The sequence below is a fragment of the Sturnira hondurensis genome, unplaced genomic scaffold (genome assembly GCF_014824575.4).
Source record: "Sturnira hondurensis isolate 20B ecotype Veracruz unplaced genomic scaffold, ASM1482457v3 Scaffold0008710, whole genome shotgun sequence".
Taxonomy (NCBI): domain Eukaryota; kingdom Metazoa; phylum Chordata; class Mammalia; order Chiroptera; family Phyllostomidae; genus Sturnira; species Sturnira hondurensis.
Genome location: NW_028081341.1, coordinates 602,265 through 619,848, shown reverse-complemented (window position 1 = coordinate 619,848; position 17,584 = coordinate 602,265). Strand labels below are relative to the sequence as shown.

The 17,584-nt window shown below is 34.9% G+C and overlaps 1 long non-coding RNA gene across 1 annotated transcript in view; it reads right to left on the bottom strand.

The window, feature by feature from the left end:
* Nucleotides 1–1,363: 1,363 nt before the first annotated feature.
* LOC118993297 (uncharacterized) overlaps nucleotides 1,364–17,584 on the bottom strand; it is a 160,529-nt gene continuing 144,308 nt past the window's right edge. Inside the window, exon 4 of the long non-coding RNA XR_005067832.1 lies at nucleotides 1,364–2,076. This is a non-coding gene — a long non-coding RNA (uncharacterized LOC118993297). The remainder of the gene's footprint in view (nucleotides 2,077–17,584) is intronic.

The following is a 17,584-nucleotide window of genomic DNA, read 5'->3' as shown; positions in this document are numbered from 1 at the left end:
ACAATTCATAGCACTCATGTGAAGCACTGGAGTTAAAAGAGTGAAATTGCTTTCTTTCTTCTATAACGGAAAATCTGTCATCTTTATTTTGAATCTTAGTAACTGCAACATTTTGGTAAAATTTTTAAATAGATGTAATGTATTAAATCTACTTCCAAACAAATACATGTTTGATGTGGTCATGGCTAATAATGTTCAAACATGGCATATTAGTTATAGTTGGAATAGTTACCTCTTCTCATAAAACTAAAATTCTTATAGAACTAAAACTGCATTTCAGATTCAGCTGATAGATGAACTGGAGCCGTCTGACTTTATAGGTGCTATTTCTGGTTTATCTCACACAGGTTCATAGTATATTCAAACTAAGATATAAAAACTAAAAGCTCCCATATTTTGGCTAATTATTGTTATAAGTTCTCAATCAAACTCATAACAAAAGAATGTCCTAATATAATAAGATACATAAGGTATTTTGTCTGGTTAAAAAAAAAGCTAAGGGAAACTCTGGCAATAAAAACCAAATATAAAGAAGCATTCTTCTAAAATCAGCAGTAAAATCTAATAGGGTCAGTAAAGAGGATTGTAAATCATTTTATTTCTAGGCCTCAAGCATGATTATAGCTATATATTGCAAATTCTGAGCCATAGTTACGTGGAGACATAGGATTTATATCGGTAGCTAATGTACATATTCTATGCATATGAAAAGTTATAAAAATATAAGCCACTTTCTCCATTAGTAAATAAGGAAATATTCTCTTAGACCAGCCACCTTAAATACACCAAAAGAAGCATTTAAAAAACACTTGTATTTTAATATTGCTTCTTACACAGATATATTGCTTTTATATGGTCATTGTAATATTATATATATATAAATGCGATTCAGTGAAACTCTGTAATCACTTTAGGGTACAGTTTCTGAAAATAGTATTTTGGGGGGTGGGTCCTGGTGAAAACATTGCTGATTATAAAGAAGAGCATTGTTCTTTTTCTCCTAGGCAGAATCTATGCATGTTCTTTTGTTCTGGTGGTAACTGCAGACAATCAATAAGGTCCAAAGCTGCTGGTTCCCCTCCGCCTAGGTCCCAAGAGCCTGACTTGTGATGTTACTAAAATACCTCACAAGTTAGGGTCTCAGGGACTAGGAAAAGTCTGGTTTGATGCGGTAGAATTCTTCTTCTTTAGTTATAAGGCTAGCTTACAAATTACAGATGGGTTCCGTTAAACTTTTCCTTCTAAACACTAATTAAAATATATACGTAGACATAGATGTATATATATATATATATATATATATATATATATATATATGATATATAAAAGTTAGGATGACCTGAATATTCACGACGACAACCAATTACAAACCTTAAAATAATGAGGAATATGAGAAACAATACAAACAATGAACAGTTAAGAATCATTCCATTAGATCCAAAGAAAGAAACTACAAATGGGTTAAAATCTGTTTCTAGCAGATTTGTACAGCAACACCATAGCTCTATTACATTAAAAAAAGATTATATCCCAGTAATGGGACCCTGATTGAAATTTTGCTTCCCATTAGACTTCTATACAGCACATCCGTTAAGGTGGGCCCAGGACACATAATACTTTAAATCTGATTTCAATATATACTGTTGCAGTTAAGAATAAAAGAAAAACTTTTTTTTGCATGTCACAATTTAATACCTCTGAAGCTTGAGTTTTCTCTTTGAGTCTCCAAACTATTCAGACAGCAAATATTTCCATGCATACTCTGTAGCTATATGAGCAATGCCACTTAATAAACATGTAACTTAAAATGCTAGCAACATAAGAAAAAATGATTCTATTTCTTATATAGTTGCATTCGAAAGCTCAGTACTTTTGCAAAATGCACAATCCCAATCCTGTATATTCACTGAATTTCCTCCGATCTTTTAGCCTTGTTTGTGGTTGGAGAACAGAATTTGTACTTTAGGAATGCTCCAAGGTTTAGTAGCATAAAACGCAGGGTAAAACAATCGGACCAGCCACAACATAAAAGTCCTGGCCACAGAAGTGGAATCTGGTTCTTCTGAAGTGGTTGATCTTAAAAGGGAAAAGAGGAGGGAAAAAAAACATGGAAAGAATTAGAATGTTTTCCTGTAGAACAGGTGAATCATCCATTTCCAAGTAAGCTGCAAGGAAAGCTATGCTGAACAAAATATTTGCTAACTGCCCCCCTCCTCCACCCTAGTACCACACCCCTTTCCAACCACCCCCCCCATCCCCTGTCCAGATCTTTACTTTGCCTTGTAAGACTTTAAATATTCTGCTCCATGATGCAATGCATCATTATATAAGATCTCTTTCTGTTTATCATTTGATTTTTTTTCCATACTGAATCAGTTATGGCTTAAAATAGTAAATAGTTTTTTTTTAATCAAACAAAAAAAGCAGCACTCACAAAAAGCAAAAAATAACAGTTCTTAATTCTAAGTCCATGCTTTTCCTTAAAACTGAATATGGCTTTACAATTTTTGACCATAGCATTCAACCAATTATTAGAATGAAAAATCTCACCCCTCCATAAATATGACATTAACATAATTATACCACCCCCATCACGGAGACCCATCCTCCTTAGGGAATACATCTGATGCTCCAAAGATGGAAATCAGTCAGATTTTAGTTGCTCTCCAACGTACCTTTGCTTCTCACTGACTGACTGGCTTTTACCCTCCACGCACTCACACGCCACCCCCTCCCCTCGGCTAGACACGGGTGCCCGAGCGAGCAGGCGCGCGCACAGGCATACAGACACCCAGCGAGAGGCGAGGCAAAGCATCTGATGCTGACTCAGAGCGCTCTGTGTGCAGGGGGTGGCAGCGGCTGGTATTTTCACTGCGCTCATCATTAACATTAACTCACAGTCTAGCATCCACCCTCTCCCAGACCTGCGGGACTGCAGCATTTGCATGACGCTGTCACTCTAGCCTCTGCATGTCGGATGATGGAAGGGGGAAAAAAAGAAAGGAAGAAAGAAAGAACTGAAAGAAAGCAAAGGAGTGAAAAGAAAAAGCCTCCAGGCTTTCATCAGAAATGCCTTCATTTCTCCCACAGTCTCATTTTTCCACCTTTCTACTTCCTCTGCGGCTATGTCTCAGTGGTTTGACATCTATCCGGAAGAAAATGTCTTGTGCTTCCACGAGCCAGTAGTCAGTTGATCCTCCCCTCACCTCCCACTCTGATCCCCACCCCTTTTCCCCTAATCAATAAGACAGAGCTCCAAACGCAGCTGTGGAAACAGGCTCCAACCCAGTCTCATCCTGGATTCACTATCCCAGGGAGCAGGCAGCCAGACTCACACGTGAGAGAAAGAGAAATAAATAATACTAGCAATTCTTTCACAGTCCTGCACTTTATTCTATGCCTTCTTCCCCACTCCCTCCAACCCCCTGGCTGCCAAAAGGGCAAAAGGGGTCTTTTCACTTCTATATGAAACCCCCCAATTCCACAAGAGACACCAGTGATACTGATCTCTATACATTCATTGTTTCCTTTTGGTAATGAAAGAAACTATGATTTTAATAAAAATAATTGCTTAACGTTTTTATTAGCCATGTCCTCATTTCACAAGAATTATAAGCTCTGCCAGCATCTGAATCATCAATATGATTTAAACTGTGTTGAAATCTTAAGTTCCTGGAATGAAATCAACTAACAGGATAGGAGTGCATTTATTATTATTTTTTTACTTAAGCATTTAAAAAATATAGCAAATAGCTGTGTTGTTGAATATGTAAAAATCTTTGAGATTAAGAAATATTTGCAGGCTACAAATATTAAAGACTGAATATATGTTTACATAAAATATGGATTTGTGTGCATGTGTAAAAACAATCTATACGCATTGTTATAAAAGGAAGTAAAATATTTGGCTGAACACAGTTATGTTTGTGTTCGTTCGGTGTTTCACAACACAAAAGGCAGCATGTAGGTATCCATCCAGTTCCTTTGTTCTTCAATTTTTCCCTGTAATGACAGAATGTGGTAAACTGTCCACCTGTCCCTCCTACATGAGCAATATTCCTGAATTACTCGTGAGACAGAGTTAGGCACTGGTGACTCTGCAGCATACAAGAAATACATACAAAAGAGAAGTACAGCAATCCTCAAGCCAACTCGAATGCTGTCTGCTGCTATTGAAATTTCAGTTTACTCACACAGACAGGTCCCAGCATGCACTGCAGCACTGCAGGACCAACTAAGGTAGCCGCTTGGCAACAGATCTGTGGCAACCAACGCGAAGGACAACCATTCACAGAGGCCCGAAAGAAAAGATCACACAGTCCATAAAGAGAAAGAAGCATGTGCAGGCAAACATGTGTGTCTAAAGTAAGCTCCTACAGGCTTCTGATTTGAAAGAAAAAGGAAGAGAAAAGAGAAAGAAAAACTCAAGGGCAAAACCCGGAAACACAAATAAAAAAGAAGTGGGCACCTGAAGAAAACATGGAATTAAGTAGATGATTTCATGAAAGAGAGAAAGCAGGAAGAAAGAAATATGAGAAAAAGAAAAGGAAACATAGAAATGGGAAGAGGGAGAGGGATGAAGAAGGGGAAATAAAAATCAGAGTAAAGAGAGAAAAAATCACTGAACACTGAAGCAACAAAATAAAATCTGAAATTAAAGTGTAGAAACTGGAGACTCAGAATAGTGTTCAAGTTGAGAATTTCATGAAAAATTATAACAGAAATTTATGCATGCACAGCATAGCTTTAAATACATATATTATCTATAGCATTGAGATGGCTGCTGACTTCCTTTTCTACTTCAAAATCTACCTCTCATCTCTTAAAGTCTCTTGGCTCCGAGAGTCATCTCCTGTTTTGTTTTCAGCTTTCCAGCACCTGTGTCATTGATGCTATTTTTTTTCTAGACAGTTGCCCACAATTCTCTGGATAAATTAATGTCATGACCTCACTATGGCTATCAGACATAAAATGTCGACTATTTTAATAATTGAACATGCGCTTACAGAAAACTGCCTACTGATATCTCAGCTCTGTAGACTTTCTGCATAATCAATATTATCTGAAAGAAGATGTTGCAATCAATCAGTTCAATTACCACTGTCACAGATACAGGTTTAAGGTTTCTTCTGATTCTAAACTTCTAATCACCTAAATAAGATTCTGATTATGGTTAAAATATTTACAAAGTAAACATTTCTCTCTGTTTTATACTTAGTTTAAGTAATGCAACATACATATGGTTTTGGTAAATCAATTTCTTTATGTTATGTGAATTTTGTTCTGTTAACTTAAAAAATAACTAAGGTGTGTCTGAATGTGTATTAAATAATATATTGAGCTAAAGGAAGCAATACCTACTGTGAAATATTGTGATACAACCTGCCTTCTATCTTATTACTAAGGCTATTCTTTATAGACCATTTGAAATTAGTTTTATTATAGGAATCAGAGTTTAAAAGAGTGGTTTAGGGTAAGGGAGAAGGGGGACAAAAAATGATCCACAGTTCAAGCTTTGATTCAAAATTTATGGATGTGCAGAACATATTGTTTGTATTACTTGCATGATATCTTCTTTGCTTTACTTAAACTATACTCTCCAATAAGGTACAGCAAACCACATGTAGCTATTAAAATAAATAAAAAATAACAATGTTATAGACACATACAATAGTATGTTGATTATCAGAGGGAAAGGGGGTGTGGGGAGGTAAGAGAAGATAAAGGGGGTATTAATAATGATGGAAGGAGACTTGGCTTGGGGCAGTGAACACACAAGACAATATACAGATAATGTACTATAAAACTATACATGTGAAACCTATATAATTTTATCAACCAATGTCACCCCAATAAATTCAATAAAAATAAAAACATCTTCATTCAGCCCCAGCTAGCGTAACTCAGTGGATTGAGCGTGGGCCTGCGAACCAGACGATCGTGGTTCGATTCCCAGTCAGGGCACATGACAGGGTTGCAGGCCAGTTCCCGGCAGGGGACACACCAAAGGCAACCATACATTGATATTTCTCTCCCTCTCTCCTTCCCTTCCCCTCTAAAAGATAAATAAATAAAATTTAAAAAAAAATCTTCATTCATAAAATATTCAGTTTCTCTGTTGCTTTAGCCCTGCTTCAAAGATGTAACAGGACACATGGCTGGCGGTTAGCATTTGGGACAATGCAGCTACAAAACATTTCCACCCTTGTATAAAATTTACTGGACAGTGCTGACCTAAACTGTCCTTCTGAAAAGTTTGTAGCATGATTCATTGTTGGATTCCCAAAACTTTAATTCCAGTCCATTTTAAGATAATGAATCTACATTGATTTATTTGAAGATCTAAAATAAGAGAATTTCATTTGACTAAAGAGAATGTAGTGGTTTTATTTACTAGTTTTGACATAACGGAGACTATTTAAGGGGGTGTGTTATACAGAAATTCACGTAAAGGTGGTTTTTAAAAAGCATCAGAAGACAGGCACACATAAAATACTCAATCTAAAGTCTCTGGATAAATTTCAGAGATTTTTTCCCCTCAAATATTTTATTTATTTACTTTGTGAGAGAGGGGAAGGTAGGGAGAAAGCGTAGAGAAACAGCAATGTGCAAGAGATACATTGCACACTCCCAACTGGGGACCTGGCGCTCAACCCGGGCATGTGTCCTGACTGGTGATCAAACCAGCCACCCTTACGTACACAGGCCAGCACTCAACCACCTGAGCCACACCAGCCAGGGCTGAGAGATTCTTTACATGTCTATCCGTTCCAGAAGTGACAGTCATGATTTTTTTTGGTGTCAAACAATACATATCACAGGTTTCTGTTTTCAATAAAGGGATGTAATAGTAGTCTAAGGAGCAAAAAACGAGAGAAAGAGCATTTTTCAAAAATCTTATCAGCACAAGGAAGGAATATCAGTAAAAATTGGCCACAACTATTAGATTTTTCTTTCTTTAATTAATAATTAAAGTACAGGGGAGACAAAAATCAGATATCGATGAACTAGGAAGATCTGTTGGGAATTTTCTATTAAATAAAATACAGAAAAAAACAGGTGTGTGTGTGTTTGTAGACTTTGCTAAGATAATTTTGACTTATCAGATTCTGAAACTAATTACCTTAAACAAAATGAAAACAAACTAAATTGTAAATATATATGTTATTAGCTCAAAAATTTTACAGTGAAAGGGGACACTGGTTTTTTAATGAGGAAAAATATCTGACCCATATTTTCTTTTAGAATTTTAGTACTTGGACTTGGGGGTAGACTCAGTGTTTAACTCAGACCAGTGTTCGACTGAGATGCAAAAGGTGTATTGGTCATCCTGAAATTGGATTTTTTCTCTCTCTGTTTTTTGATAATTAAATGCAGAGCATCCCAATTAACATGGGAAATAATATTATACATTTCTTTTCCTTTCAGGGTTAATACTTTAAACTCTAGCATGTGAAATCTAATGTTCACTCTACTCTTTAGGAAATAGATATGATTATAACTCACTCTAGCAGTCCTTCTCTGTTTCTCCCAGCCTCCCTTCTTTCTCCTTTCCCCTTCTTCTCCCTGCTCTGCTCCGTATCCCTCAAGTGTGAAATCCACTTGCCAATCCAATCTGTCATCAATACCCACAAGGGGACCACATTCAAAGCCACACCAGCAAGAGGAGATTTGAGGAAAGCAAGTCTGAGACAGGAGTAATTAGAGCAACAACATGAACTTGAGGGGGCTGTTGAGGGGAGAGCCACAATAGTCACTGTTGTTCAGCCATACTCATGAACAAATGGGTTTCGAGGATGCTGGTGAAGTGTTTCTCTTTCAGGAAAATGGCAGGAAATGATGATGAGGGGTGATTTGGGGATGGCAAAAATTATGTCATTATCAAATTATATTTAAATCTGGAAAAGTATTTATCAGAAGTTACCAGGAGATATATATAGCAAAAGGATGTTTCTGCTGTGTTACTGTGCTTCCAACAGGTGAAAGAGAAAAGAATCTTGTCTTTTAAGATGGGGCAGAGTGGAAAAGTTTAAGTGACAGAAAATGACATCAAAATTACTGCCATGTTTAAAGCTTGAATGCTATGGCAATGGAACAATAATAATGTGTGCTTTTGCTAATGTAACTACAGAAGAGTACTATTTTCCTCATATTTTATAAATAACACTTGGAAAGAAAGTTTGGAAGTGGTAAGGGAACTGATCTAGGAATCAGAAAACTGGTTCTAGTGCCACTGGGTAAATAATAGTTTATGGTCTTGGATACGTCATTTAACTCTCAGGAACTCAGTTTTCTTACCACTAAAATTAGGAGGAATGACTAGGTAAATCACCAAGGCCTGATTCAGCCTAAAATTTTGTACAGTGAAGGAGAGTAAAATTGCAAACACATGCTGGTCATTTCAAATTACTGGTTAGATACAGTATTCATATATATAATTGCCTCATTTATTCCTCACAGTACTGTTATTTAGTATTTGTCCCCAGAAAGACTAATAGGATGTCCTATTTCTATGTCCCTGAGGTATCTCACTTGTAACTGAATCTCACAAATGCACAGTTTCAGATTTGCTGCATGATCTATAGGTCTTTTCTATAGATTACCCTATTTACATTTAAAATTTCATTATTTGAAATTATATAATATATAAGGTCGGACAAAAGTATGTTTTTGGTGGTATAAAATAATACAATAATTAATAAATAATGCAAGAACAAACTCCATGTTTTATATACTCACAACTATAAATCTACTTTTGCCCCCTCATGTACTTTCATTTAGAGCTGGGAAAGCAATCATTTTCTGAGAGTCAGAAAAATATTTATACACTGTTATTGTGCATGCACTAAGGAGAGGAACTCATAGTTTCACTGGAAAAGTTATTTGTAAAAAAATTAGACTATATAAATATAAAAACATATACATTTATATTATACATAAATATAATATGTATATATATACATATACATATACATATACATATACATCCAAAAACCAGGTGAATCAAGAGTATGGAAATCTTTATCAACTACCAAAATCTTTAAAAACATCTTTGTTGGTTTTTAAAAACATTCATTTTGAGTGTTGCTTAATTTGGGTGGAATAAAGTTATTAATGAAGTTATTCTGATTGCTCATAATCAATTTTATTCTAGAGTTTTAGAATTTCCTTCACTAAGGAAAAATGTGCTAATTTTGTAGGGCCTTTTTTATTTAATAAAAAGAAAATACCTTATTCATTGATCACAGTAGGTAGGAATGGAGCACAAATAGTAGATTAAATTATTTTAGATTAAAAAGTATTATTTATTTATAGATACTGTATTTCCTTCCTGCTTCTTCCTATTAAAATAATGCATATTTTTGAAACTTAATATAATGCAATCATACATGTTCATTTCAAGATTGAATTCTCACTGTGCTATCTCTATGCTCAGTGATATCAACTATATCATGATTAATGCATTCTTAGAAGCATATATACTATGAGACAAGTTAAACTTGGAAAACATGCTGTTTCATGAAGTATGTCACTATAGCATTGTCTCAAACTTTGCTCCAATAGGAACAAAGGTTACTTTGTCCCAGTGCGAACAAACCTAGGAACTTTCTTACCTAGGTTTTCAATGTAGGTTAAGGATACTTCCCTTCAATGGGAATAGAGATACATGCTTCTACGTGTTATCAACATCACTTAAATACTTCTGAACCATGAGGGTTCAAGTGTATCCTGCATCCTCATGCTTTGTTCTCATCCTTTCCAATCAAATGTATTGATTTGTTAAAGGCTAGATACTATACTTGCATTGATCAAGGAAATAGCCTGACATATAAAACTGTTTGCCAATTTAAGACAGATCAATCTCACCTTTGTTTCTTTTGGATACATTATGGTTACTCATTCTGCATTACTCAAATCTACACTTCATATCTCAGCTCTAGAAAAAAAACTGATAAAAAATTGACTATTTTGCCCTGGCTGGTGTAGCTCAGTAGATTGAGTACCGGCCTGTGAAGCAAAGGGTTGCGGGTTCGATTCCCAGTCAGGGCACATGCCTGGGTTGCAGGCCAGGTCCCCAGGAGGGGACACATGAGAGGCAACCACACATTGATGTTTTTCTCCCATTCTCTCCTTCCCTTCCCCTCTCTAAAAATAAACAAATAAAATATTTTTAAAAAATAATTGACTATTTTTATGGGTATAAAGGATACATTTCTGGGTATTTCCCTCAATGAATGGATACGGAACTTGGTGGACATTGTAACAACTGATCAAGTGTTCAGCCCATTCCCAAGTTCACTTGAGAAATTTGTCCATTTTCAACAGTTTGCAAAGCATTAGAAAAGAAGCTTTCGTAAAATGTTGAGTTCATTTAGAAAATCTGTGTTTATTTGAGAAAATAAAAGTGAAAACACATCAGTGTAGCTTTCCTTTTTAGAGCCACCTTACTCATTCTTTTTTTTTTTTTTAATGCTTTATTGGAACAGGGTGAGCTGCAAACACTCCACTGGTTCTGTCAGCTTCATAACTTAAAGAAACCAAAGAACTGAATTTAAGCTAGCTTGGGAGCCAATTTAGTACAAGAACAAAGCGCAAACCACCCTACAATGTTACAGTGTTACATTAATCCTCTTGGGTGGGTAGTTTGTAAGACATTCTGCTCTAAAACTCCAAGTCTTACTAGCCTTTGGACTTTTACTAACCCCAAAAGCTACATGCTCTTCCTACTCTATCTGTAGACTTTTCTTAGATACCACTGAAAATACTCACAAATTCAAAACTCTCATAGCCTAACAGTCCCACAGGCATGCCAATTTTTCTGTAGTAATGCTTAATTATACTTCTTTATTTAGCAATATAATTAATTCATTTTCTCTTATGTGCTGTGAGCCACAATTCATTAAAGGAAATGGTTAAATTGGAATTTTTGTTCAGATACTTTGCTATTATGAAGCTTGGAATTGAAGGGAAACATATTTCCATTCCTGTGCCTGACAAAGACATGTTTTACACTACGCATTAAACAAAAGAAAACGGCTTTTCTACTAACTAAACGCATTGCTCAGTAGGGTAGAAAACATACTGCTTCTCTTAAACGCTAGACCTTTAAAACATTTGCTAGATGACAGCATTCTTTTTTTAAAAAAATGTTTCTTTAGCAAAGAATTAAAGCTGAATATGCAACATTTCTTAGGAGCATTGAATAAATCTATTTGTCCAGCTTACTTTGCAAAGACTGTGTAGAAAACAGCACCATAAACACTTTCAGTCCCCACACAAGGGCTAAACAAAGAGTCCTCTTTCTAGCCATCTAATCGGGTAATTTATTTTTTCAACCATCACATATAAATCGAAACACAGCTGTAACCAATGACTTGCAGATCCAGTTCCCAGCCAGCTGGAATCAGTTCTGCTGAAACAGCAAGATTTTTACATTGTTCACTTCTGTACATCTGGAGAAATCATTGAGGTTCAAAGGTGACCAGAAAAGCTCTTTAAGTAAATTCAATCGACAGTGAAGATTTGCCTAAGGAACTACAAACTCCACATTCACTTTTACAAAATGTTCCTTTCATGAAATTAATGCTTATAAAGGCTATTTGCTTCCTCATCAGTACAGACTTTATGAGTTGCTAATCGAATTAAGCACTTAAATGCCTGTTTCTTTCAAACAACTTGGTTAGGGTTCTTCCAAAACTTTTTCCAAGGAGTGCTAGCTATTTAAAGATGGATGCATTAAAACACCATGTTACATGCAGGAACACTGGGGGACCCTAAGAACCTGTAACAAAACCAGATACCAGAAATGTACCTACTCATATCTCAAGCTTAATCATGTTTAGCTAGTATAATCCTCTATTTGGATAAAATGAAAGAGAAATACTATCCGAAAGAAAGCAGGATGGAATATCTCCTTCAAGCTAGGCAGGCAAACCCCCCAGGGAGCCAGGGTCCTGGGAGAAACAAACTCAGATCAAGAATGTTCCACATGCAGTCTTGCAGGGAGGGAGCTGATCCTGGCACTGGAAGAAAAGAAACCTAAGAGCAGCAGCCTCTTTTGTTCTAACCTAGAAGCATCTAACTACAAATAGGACACAAGTGCAGACCCACCAAAACAAAAACTGACAAAACCAATTTCTAATGTGAGAGCCTTTCATGAAAATTAGATAAACTCAAAGCAACTAAAAACCCAGAGAATAAACGTATGCTCGGCATTGAAATTTCACTATCCTTTCAAATGCATCATTTTCTTCATTAAAATGATCAAAAAGATATTCACCTTGGGGAAAGTGAACACACAAACAAATCACAAATATACTTTGTTTTTGCTTCTTAAATGAATCAATATACAAGGAAACAATTTCTTTTTTTTTAATGTAATCTTTCTTATATTTCTTCCCATTACCATTTAGTCCTCTTATACACCCCCCAGCAATCACCACACTGTTGTCCATGTCCACAAACAGGTTATTTTCATTATTTAGCCATTGTATGAAATGTGTGGCCGGTTGCATTGGATCATCAATCAGTAACTTCCTGATGCACACTACCTCTAACTAAAAGAGTGGAAAACTAAATAGTAAAGTACGCTTTCATCTTATATTGAATGAGAGGTGATGATCAAATAGTAAGCTGCAACTCTCCATTAGATATTAAATTCACATAAAGCTGGTTAATTTCATTCACTTGGTCACTGTGTGACTGATTTGTGTGTATCAATAACCATATACAAAGCTATAGAAAAATAGTCTGGAATAGATGGAAATATGATTTAATCAATAATGAAGTAGTCACTAACATGAGGAGTACCTTCTGAAATTTCAGGGCAATAGAAATAAGTTAGTTCCTCACTTAAATGTAGTTATCAAAGTTGGATAAAGTTTTTATCCATTTTCTTTTCTCACAATTTCTTTGGTCTTTTAGTTATAAATATTTCAATATATATTTTATGCAACATAGGCTATAAAAAATGTATAGCCAAATGCCATATTGATGTTATCTGATACAGACTTAGATTTTTTTTTAAATTCTAAAAATGTATGCTGGCCCTCTTTCTTCTTCAGGAACTAGGAATGGTTTTGAATCTAGCTTTGAGCCGACAGACTGAGAAAATATGGTCTAAAATAGACAAATATTTCTTATCTATTTGAGAATGTACTGTTTTTATAAAATTGAGTCCATTAATATTAGCTTGACTCTTTTTAAGTCCTAACAAGACAAAATATTTTGAAATATTTTAAATCCTTTGTTAAGCAATTACATGTGAACTTTTGTGATAATAATAGGTTTTTAAAAAAATTTCTTTGGGCTATGTGTTAAGAAAGCCACAGTATAAAATTTAAAATGTATTAAATTCATTAATATTTTGCTTTACTCTGTATAATTAGTAATAAACTAGCTTAAAGAATTATATTTAATTGTTCTTTAATATGGGCTTTTAAAGCCTAATAATTGAGTTTTTAACCATGAAGGCAGCATTTATTTATATTACTTGTTTGCTTATATGCATATTTCATTTATAATGGTACATGGTATCATCAGTCTTCATGAGAAAATAGTACAATTTTACATATTTAAAAATGGTTTGGAACTTGGCAAGGTAAAAACTAATAAAAAATAAATTCAGGGAGGGGTAAAAATTCAGTTTTTACATATAGATGAACATGAGATGGCAGGAAAGCGGAGTTTGAGTTAGACAGATTCTTAACACATATTCTAGAGCCTTCCTAAATAAAATAATACTTCCAAGTTAGGATCACATATGAATTAATTTATCTCTTTTCTATTTAAAGAGGAATATGTAATATTTAAATACTTTCTTCTCTATTTCTGATAGAAGAGAACTGGATATTATAATAACTTTCAAAATACTGATAGACTTATTTTTGAAGTTTAAATTCACCACTGCATCTGACCAGAATTAAAGATTTTTGAAAATCAACTCTGACCTTAATAGTTTTTTAAATCTGATTTTTTTCTGCCAAACTCTATCAAGTCTAGTCATTTCTCTGTTCAGAGTGGGATCTTAATAATATACATTCAAAATGAAATACCAAGAGAAAGTAATCATGATGTTTAAAAATAGTAGGATTAGGAACATTTGATTATTTGATTGGATTATCCCATATACTGACTCCTTGTCAGAAAGTAGATATTTACTAGGCATTTTAGAATGTTTTATCCACAAGTTGAGCCAAATTATCTAGGTTAGGAAGTAACAGGCCATTAATCTGGGTACAGATTTTTTTGGGGGGAAAACTGCATGTAATTGTAATATACACAAATACATTTATACACACAAATATATATACAGTGGTTTGATCTTTTAGGTCACTCCGAGGGTATAAAATGATTCACAGATTTAAAAAAAATATTTTATTTATTTATTTTTAGAGAGAGGGGAAGGGAAGGAGGAAGAGTGGGAGAGAAACATCAGTGTGTAGTTGCCTTTCATGTGTCCCCTTTTTGGGATCTGGCCTGCAACCCAGGCATGTGCCCTGAATGGGAATCGAACCCCGATCCTGTGGTTCACAGGCCCGCACTCAATCCACTGAGCTACACCAGCCAGGGTGGTTCATAGATTTTTAAAGATGTAAAGAAATCAGAAATCTACACAAGATGCCCTTGTCTTCGAAGGCTTGATAGATATTACCTATCAGCGGGTGAAGTTATAGAGCTGGCTGGTACAGAAATTAATTTAATCAGGTTAAAATTAGGAACTCTCTCAAGATCAGCTGACATTCACATTAGGGTAGAGGTTTGGTCTTTTCCTTCCCAAATCTTGCCACCTGTGTAGTTAAATCAGTTTCAAAGAACCAAAACTTCATCCTTTTCAAAGATAGAATAAAATATCATGTTTGAAATCTTGCTTCACTTTCTCCCCAGAGGATCTACAAATCTTCCAACTATACCATCTTAATAATGCAGATGTCATTCCATATCTTTCAGTGGTAGAAATTTCCCAAAATATTATAGGCCCTGTTGTCCCTATAAGCAAACCAAGGATTCTATAAAGACAATGTCCATGCACTAGCCTATGCAAAAAAATATTATGCCCACATAATTATAATAAGCCTTATATTTGTGCAATTAATTAAAATGAAGTGAGAGCAGGAAAAAGGTAGAGTCAAGTATTCTAATAGTTAATTGCCTTTTAAAAACCAAACTCATTGCAAATAAAAAATGTGGTAAGTAAAAACTTTGAAAATGATACACAAATGGGCACTTCAAAGACACACACCTGCCAAGAAGAGTGACATGTTATTTTCAGAGCTTTCAGTCACTCTTGTATTTAATTTGACATATATATTTAGGGGTCTACCATGCACAGGTAACCAAGTTGCTAAAAAGATTAATAAAATGAGAAATGTCCTCTTTCCTCAAACAGCTTAATATATATGGAAGGGTCAGGCACAAATGAAATTATAATACATGAAAAATATGAAGCACACTACTAAAAATGAAGTGCTAAGGAAAGGAAGAGGAGAGACACAATAAATATTGAGCATTATAAATAGACGGCTTATAGCAGGAAGCTCCATTTCAGGTGAGCCTTGCAGGAACAGACAAACTATTAGAAAAAGCAAAGGTAGAGAGAAAAAGAGATCTTTTTCACTTGGTCACTGTGTGACTGATTTGTGTGTATCAATAACCATATACAAAGCTATAGAAAAATAGTCTGGAATAGATGGAAATATGATTTAATCAATAATGAAGTAGTCACTAACATGAGGAGTACCTTCTGAAATTTCAGGGCAATAGAAATAAGTTAGTTCCTCACTTAAATGTAGTTATCAAAGTTGGATAAAGTTTTTATCCATTTTCTTTTCTCACAATTTCTTTGGTCTTTTAGTTATAAATATTTCAATATATATTTTATGTAACATAGGCTAAAGGCCATCTCATGGCAGGAAAAAGAGATCTTTTTCTCTCTGGGGGGAAGAGAAGAAGGAAACACTCAAACTTTTGTGCAATGGTTGGGAAATGCCCAGGAGGAAGTGGGAGAATGTTGGCTTATGCGAGGACTGTTATTCAGGAAAATGGACAGGCAGCTGGATTGGAGCACAGTTTTAGAGGGTCTTAAATGTTATACTGGGAACTAATTATTTAGGTAAAAATAAATAACTAAAATCTTTTTGAGAGGGGGATTACTGATTAGTATAATGGCCAAACAACAATAAAACAAATAATTACCTTGTTCAACACCTAATCCCTGTGCATTCATATGCTGGTATATATCATATCATTATGTCATCACGATGTGCCTGTGAGGTTAAGTGTGCATCATTATTTGCAATTTATTGGCAGGCGATCTGAGCTTCAGAGACAGTTATATAATGTACCCAAATATGATACCAGAAGTAAATGGCTAAAATTTGATCCTTGCCTATCTGATTCCAAGTTTATCTTGACTGTTTTGTCAGACCACCTCTCAAAATGCATTTGGTCTCTCTGAGAAAACTCTTTGGAATCTGGATCTCACTACCCAACAGCATAGGCAGTCTATCTACATCATGTTAGGAGATCCTACCAAGAACTTCTGAGAGGGTACAAAGATTCTCTCTAGGAATTCTTTGTATTCTGAACATTTCTGACACGACAGAGGTAATGGAACACAGGTCTGTCCAATCCCAAAGCTCATGTTCTTTCCTTCACCGCATGCTATGATTTGTCTAATTAATAATTTAAGTACCTGTATAGAATTTCACCTTGGGAATGTACCATAATTTGCTGAAATGTTTCCCAACTGCTGAGAATCTCTAGAGGTTTCAATTTGGGAATTTTATGAATAGGGTTGAAATCAATACTTTCTTCGTGTGTCTTGTTCCTTACTTGAACTCCCTTTTGTATAACATTGCAGAAGGGGGAAAGTTAAAATGATGCTTTGAAACAGCTGAGTAACTTTGGCATAACTGAATAATTGATGGCCTAGAGATGCTTTCCATTTTTATTTGAATTTTACAATATATCAAACTTAGGACTACGCTATTTAATATGATTTCTTTAAAGCTTTTGCTTATAAGTTGAAACTTTCATTCATTTTTTTCATTGGTTTATGACTCAACCATATTGTTGCCCATCTATTTCTGATCTGACGACACATTATATAACTGAAAAATCACCTAAAGACAAGGCTTTTTCTTCATCTGGTAGACTTTGAGAGTAGCCACAAAATACTTTAATGTTCAAAGGACATGTCAACAAAATACCCTATTCTCTCACAGGTGGTGGTTTCAAGTGACATGATAAAAGAACTTTTGGCGATGCACCATTATGTCTATTCCAAGAAATAAGGTCAGTGATGGAACATCAAAGTTTCGACCAGATCTCTCATGAGGATTTTATCAAAACAAGAAATGTATCAGTTTGGAGGCTTTTATTTTCATTTCCATTTCATTCACATTTCTAACATTTTTAACCTTTGGCAAATAAGCACTGAAATCAGAGAAAAGTAAGCGCAAGTGCATCACAGAGCAAGGGTTCTTGAGAGGTCTAAATTAATTTTAAAAGCAAAGAGTGCTTCTAATAAGGGAGTTTAATGTATAAAAATAAATACAGATTAAAAATATGCCCAAACTTAAAA